This window comes from Triticum urartu, unplaced genomic scaffold, assembly GCF_003073215.2.
Source record: "Triticum urartu cultivar G1812 unplaced genomic scaffold, Tu2.1 TuUngrouped_contig_10561, whole genome shotgun sequence".
Lineage (NCBI taxonomy): Eukaryota > Viridiplantae > Streptophyta > Magnoliopsida > Poales > Poaceae > Triticum > Triticum urartu.
The window spans coordinates 1-6984 of record NW_024111440.1 but is presented as its reverse complement, the minus strand read 5'-3'; the positions used below and the strand labels follow the sequence as shown (position 1 = coordinate 6984).

The window sequence follows — 6984 nt, the reverse complement described above, 5'->3', positions numbered from 1 at the left end:
TGCAGGGTCGGACACTATCCTTGTATTCAAATACTGTGATGTATTCGGGGGAGGAACCCGCCTTGCAATGCGGAAGACAATACTGCGCGCCGGACTCATCATCATTGACGCCTGGTTCAGGGGCTACTGAGGGAGTCCTGGATTAGGGGGTCTCCGGACAGCCGGACTATCTCCATTGGCCGGACTGTTAGACTATGAAGATACAAGATTGAAGACTTCGTCTCGTGTCCGGATGGGACTCTACTTGGTGTGGAAGGCAAGCTAGGCAATACGGATATGGATATCTCCTCCTTTGTAACCGACCTTGTGTAACCCTAACCCTCTCCGGTGTCTATATAAACCGGAGAGTTTTAGTCCGTAGGACACAACAACTACAACATACAATCATACCATAGGCTAGCTTCTAGGGTTTAGCCTCTCTGATCTCGTGGTAGATCTACTCTTGTACTACCCATATCATCAATATTAATCAAGCAGGACGTAGGGTTTTACCTCCATCAAGAGGGCCCGAACCTGGGTAAAACATCGTGTCCCCTGCCTCCTATTACCATCCGGCCTAGACGCACAGTTCGGGACCCCTTACCCGAGATCCGCCGGTTTTGACACCGACAGCAGCCCTCTTGGCACGCGCTAGCTGAAAGTCATCCACATCCGGCTGTCCCTGGATCCGGTTGCTAACACGCCTGCCAGCCGACACCGGATCCGTAATCCCACCAAAAGTGATGAGCTCCTCCGTGGTTCTCTCGCGCGGGATACGGTCAGGACTCCCACGCCCTTCCCGTATCGTCGGTGAAGGAGGATAGGGCGTGGTGGAGTGAACTGTCGTTGTAGGTGACAAGGGGGAGGAGGACCGTGGAGCCGCCTGCTCACAAATCTCGTCCCCCTTATCACCCGTGGAAATTGTCGTACCTCGGCCACCCTGCTCGGTGCAAAACTGCAGAGGGGTTACGACACGGGACTCCTTCCCGCATCTCACCCCCAACTCGATCGGAGACGCCGAAGTAGGAAGCGCGCCGTAGATCTCCTGTCCAGGCGATCCTCCCGCTGGCGAAATGTCAGGCTGTGGTATCTAGGTGTGATGGACATCCTGCCCAAGGCCTCCCAAACCCGCGGCCATCCCAACAGAAGCCACCCTCGCACCGGGAGTAGACTCCGTGGTCGTCACATCGCCGACTAGACTCGGCACTGGTGGCAGCTCAAGCTCTGTCAGGTCGTCTGCCTCGACCCTGGTGCTCCATAACCGGCTAGGAGCGGACCCCGATGCAAAAGAGCCAAAGCGAAGCGTGTTCATCGGAGTGGTGGACGGGGGCGCCTCTTTGGTAGAACTGTCTACCTTATCGGACTGTGTAGCAGGCCCCTTGTCCGACTCTGGCAGTGTGTCATCGGGCCCCTTCTCCTGGTTCCCGGGTGCGCCGCCCCCCTCAGTAGTATCCATGTCTTGTGTCCCATCTCCATCCTCGGAAACTGCAGTATCCTCAATCTCAAGCTCTAAGACATAAGTGACTCCAGCATGTGTCCATCTGACTACATCTGGTATATGCTCAACACTCACAACACTGACCAAAAACATCACAGCATTTTGTGCGTGAGTGAATGGCATGTCCACCTTTTCTGTCTTACCAATCAAACCACCCAAACTCCAAGCAATCAGAAAATGTTTTACATATTTAGGTGGCACGCCATAGAAACGAACCCACACCTTCTCCAAAGGTGTACCCTCAGGATCCTCCTGCTTCCACTCGTCGAAAGCGATAACAATGTTTGTGCTCGTAACTCTGCATAAAGCCCACTTGAGAACATGCATCTGATCCTCTTTAGTGGGAAAGTAAACCTTATAGGACTGACCTTCTAACTGCTCCAGGTGCCACTGATAATTATCCGGCACTAGCTCACATAGCTGTCTGACGATCTGAGCCTAGGTCAACTGTCCATTAGTAACTCTGATAACTGCCGGGAAGGAACTCTCAATCATGTGGTAGAGGATCCACCTCCGGTGTCTCAAAGAACATCAACTCCTTACAGCAGACCCCAAAGATGTTAATGCCAGGCTTAGGACCGGAAAGGAGAGGGCATTCCCCGGTCACATGCTGGGAATAGAGGCAGTAATCACAAAGCTCATTCGTACACTCTGCCATGAAATGACCCGGTTCACCACATCTATAATAGGGCAACCTTTTCTTTTTAATTGCCCATTTAAAGAGCTTTTCGCCTTCCGCTTTCTCCGGCCCTTTATCAGACATACCATCCTTAGACTTAACACCTCCTGTAGTCACCGGAACATTCACTTCTGCGAGAGCCCGAACCGTGTCCAGTGCCACCGCGGGTAACGTGGATGTGTCTCCCACCCCCTCAGCTGCATGCTCAAGCTCCTCCTCCGAAAGCATCTCCGCAGTAGGCGGTGGTGGCGGTGGGTAGTGACGAGGCGGTGGTGGTCGTCTCCCTCTCCCACCGCGACGATAGCCACCTCGGAATCGATCCCTGGGTCCGACGACACCTTCAACAAAATTACCGGCTGGACCATGAAAATGTCCAGTGTTATTAGGATTGTACCGGTTATAACCACGGCCGCCACCATATGAAGATCCACGGTGCAGTCCCTCGCCATAAGCATCATATCCGTCATCTCCCCACTGACCGTATCGGTTGTAGTTCTGAGAATCTCTGCTGTAACCAATGTATCCATCATGCCCTTGCCCGCCACGACCCCTTCCTAGGGCCAACGCCTTGGCTGCCGGTGGTTGCGCCACTTCATCCAGCTTTCGCGTGTTGGTCTTGGATGTGTGGGTCGACATCAGTGCACTTGACGCAACAGCCCCCCGTCGCTCGGAAGACTGGGTACCCCGAGCAGTCCCGACGCGGGGCTGTACCCCTGTTGCCATCGGTCCCGTTGCCACCAGCCTTGAAGGAAGTACAACACCCCGTCCACCACCACCGCCCGACGCTGGACGACCGGCCGCGCTCGCCGCAGCAGTCGTACTGGCGGGCATAGCTCCAGTAGCAGCTCCGCCAGAAGCCGAGGCGCCGCGGCCAACACCACCAGTGGCAACGGCGGACAGTGTTGCACGACCGGCCGTGACCACCGCGTTAGTACACTACAAGAAATTTGTTCATTGTTGACCCTCCATTTTGGTCACTAAATCATCATTATTCATGTTTTATGACCTTGTTTTGACCAAATTCAAAAGGTCAACAGTTAGCCGTCAAGAACAAACAAACATGACCTTTCTAAAATTTTGGTCGCGGATCTCTATTGACCAAAATTTTGGTTTGGAGGCCCATTAAAAAGCAAGTACAACAAAATACAATATTGCAGATAAACTGTATATTTCATTTCAGTAACACATCACATGAAATACAATGCATCATCCAATGACTCCTCGATACACCTAGGTTCAAGGCCCAACAAGTGCACCGCAAAATGATTCTAAAAGTGCACAGAAAAATAGTTATATATGTGCAAGTGCATAACAAAAGGATCCAACAAGTGCACAAGCGCACAGCAACATAGTTCTACAAATATTGGATGAGAAGCACAAGTTTTAAGTTATCACACATAACATCAATGAGAAACAAAGCTTCTTGTGCCCTCCTTCTACTCTCCACTTCTTCTGAGTGACTCAGATCATCCTGGTAATAGGAATAAGCAAACATAAGAAAGCATACAAAATATGAGCAAAAGAAAGACAAATGGTGGTTTTACATTCAGCAATGAGACTTAAAAGTTCACATCAATGAACAGAAACACAAGACATTAAGACATACTCCCATAGAAATTTCAGGACTTGCAAGATTATTCGTGTGTTAGCTCTGAACACTTTGTGCAAAACAGCTCACATCAATAACTTCCAAGATCAAGATACATGAATAGTGTATCTTTAACACGGTATAATAAACATCACAACCATGAGCAGTATAACACAACACAGCTCATAAACAACCAAACCAAACTGATTGCAAACTACTCCCTCTGTCCCATAATATAAAAGCATTTTTTACACTACACTAGTGTCAAAAACACTCTTATTTTATGGGACGGAGGGAGTATAAGTTAACCTCAATGCAATGGATGCATTTGTCTGAATTTGTGTGTGACTGTTGCTCATTACATGCTGTGGTGGCAGGCAACAGTTACTACCATTTGCAGATCAAAAAGGACCACTCCGTATATATGCAACAATTACATGATGTGGTCAGTGGTCACACGTCTCATACTGCATTATTAGTGCAGGGAAAAGGACAATGCATGCTGCATTATTTGAGTCTGTCAACTGAAAACAGTAGTATTTCTGGCCATTGCTAGCTAGCATGTGAAAGAAAGTAATGTTAGATAGGGTTTCTGTCATTAGCCTATACTTGTGAAAATTGTAGACCAAAAGATATGTTTGCATGGCTAATATTCTAGCATATACAATACTTAAATCTATAGATTTACCATCCCTTTCTCAGTTATAGCATATAATAGAAATCCAGCAACATAAGTAAGCACATATCATTTTTTATGATAACCATTGGGCTTCACAACTATATGCAAGAAACAAATATTTTTCAGTTAACATACAACAGAAACATTCCAACAACAGGAGTGGGCACAGATCAGTTTCCTTTTTCTTGTTTTGAATGGTCATACGGAATCAGAGGCATCCTCTTGCCTGTCTATCAGGAGCCTAGGAACCATATCACTGAAGCTAAACATCGCAAATACAATGCCCCTAGGCGAAATTCAGAATTCCTCAACACCAATACTGTACCCACCCAGCCTTCCTCTCACACAAATTCAGAATTCCTCTCAGGCAGCACATGCGTAGCACAACATGGATAATGGAGAGAGAAGAGGGGAATGAATGAATATTACTACCTCCCGATAGAGCTTGAGGTGCAGCTTGAGGGGCTCGACGTAGTCCTCGAAGGCGAGCGTGCCCATGGACCAGATCAGGTCATCTCGGTTGACGATCTTGCACTTGTCCTTCACGGACTTGTCGCTGCCCCTGCGGCGCCCGGGATCACACACGAGTGAGCTCGTACCAGAGCGGGCGCACCCCTCCACCGCCTCCCCCCTCGCCGACCTCCGCGTCCTCGCCCTCGTCATCCTCCACGGGCGGGAGGAGGACACAGCCGACACCCGCAGCGACTACCTGCAGGAACAGCGCGCGGCGACAGCCGGCCCCTTATTTCCATTCCGCGGCGAGCGGTGATGAGAAGAAGTTGGCGGTCCCGCCCCATGGCGCGCTGCTCGTGTTGCTCTTGTGGATGCGCGGCGGCAAAGATGGGCGGCAAAGGTAGGGGAGAGGGAGGGGAGGGGAGGGTGCAGACCGGCGGCGAGCGGAGAGGGAGGCAGCCAGCGGAGAGGGAGGCGGATCTGGATCTGGAGCGGCGGTGGGAGGCGGCTGCAAGGGATAGCGCTAGGGTTTGCGTGCGGGGCTATGGGCCGGGCTTCATGGGGTGAGAGGGTGAGGGAGTTTTTTGTTTGAGACAAAGATGGGGTGAGGGAGAAAGGGCTACCGTCGGATCCGGGAGCATCCGACGGCATTGGAGGCGCGATCCGTGTGACATGCCTATGGACCAATCAGAACCCAGTACACGTTATGACCATCTAAATTGGTCGTAATCGACTAAAAATAAGGTGTTGAATCATATAAACAGTTTTATGATATGAGAAATTAAAAAAAAACAAAAACATTCTCATTGTGTCAGCAAATCTGACCTAGTTTTTAGGAAAACTAACAAACTTGGAATTGGAATAAGAAAAATATCTTTAAAAAGTGTTATGAGAAATGAGTTTTTAGGAAAAAATATTTTCTATTTTCAGAGTGAAAAAATTCTTTTTTTAGAAGAATCTACCAAATATTTGTTTCAAAATGGCACCACACCATTTCCAAAACTATAAGACATCATTTTCTGTACAGTTGACCAAATCTTAACATGTAAAATGTTTTCGATCCACCTCTCATCAAAAAGACAAGTTATGTTTCAAAAAAGAATCTACCTGAGCATTCTTTTGTTTTTCTTCTATATTTTCACATGAAAAATAAAAAAAATGATCTCATATTTTGCACAAGGGTGCATCTTGGAATTCCAAACAATGTTCACTAAGGGAGTTTTCATTTTCTTTGCACAGATATTTCATTTTCCATTTTTTAGTGCCCGAAATGAGTTATTTTGTGAAGGACCTACCATATATTTGTTGCAAAATTAGAACAAATCATGTTTATAAAATTTGAACTATAGCTGGAAGCGGGTCAAATTTGAACTATAGCTGCCTTATAGTTTGCTCTTTATTTTTTCCAAAAAACATTTCTAGGTACGTAAGTATCTATTTAATTAGAGAAACACCAAAACAATTCCAAGATTCAACCACTAGCTAGGAACGGTCATTCCTGCCGTTTTGACCGCATTTTGAAACGTGCATAAAAAATTCAAAAAAAATCAAAAAATTGGGAAACCTTCGCGTTGTGTCATTATATGTGTCTAAGTTCACAGGAAAAATAACAAACTTGTAATGCGACAATTATTTTAAAAAAGTGTTCTTAGAAACGAGCTATCACATATGGAGATCAATGGCTTTCAAGCCAAATGATCAATCTTATGGCCACATTCATGGCATAGTTTGTTCAAATGATCTCATATTGTGCACAAGGGTGCATATTGGAATGGCAAATAATGTTGCCTAAGGAAGTTTTCATTTTCTTTGGATGAAAAAACCATTTTCCATTTTTCGAGTGCCCAAAAGGAGGTTTTTTTGTGAAGGACCTTCCAAATAGTTGTTGCAAAATTGGACCAAATCATTTTTCTAAAATACTAGGACATATTTAATGCACAATTGACCAAATGGTTGGGTGTAAAAAGTTTTGAGCCACCTCTCGTGAAAAAGACAAATTTCCGCCGATTTAGTTGGAAGCGGGTCAAATTTGAACTATAGTTGCCTTGTAGTTTGCTATTTATTTTTTACAAAAATCATTTCTAGGTACATAAGTACCGACTTAATCA

At 46.8% G+C, this 6984-nt stretch overlaps 1 long non-coding RNA gene across 1 annotated transcript; it reads right to left on the bottom strand.

The window, feature by feature from the left end:
* Positions 1 to 3505: 3505 nt before the first annotated feature.
* Positions 3506 to 5081, bottom strand: LOC125526591. The gene is made up of 2 exons (XR_007291792.1): positions 4856 to 5081; positions 3506 to 3627 (listed from the first exon to the last, which is right to left on the bottom strand). It is a non-coding gene; the product is annotated as an uncharacterized LOC125526591 (long non-coding RNA).
* Between the last annotated feature and the right edge of the window lie 1903 nt (positions 5082 to 6984).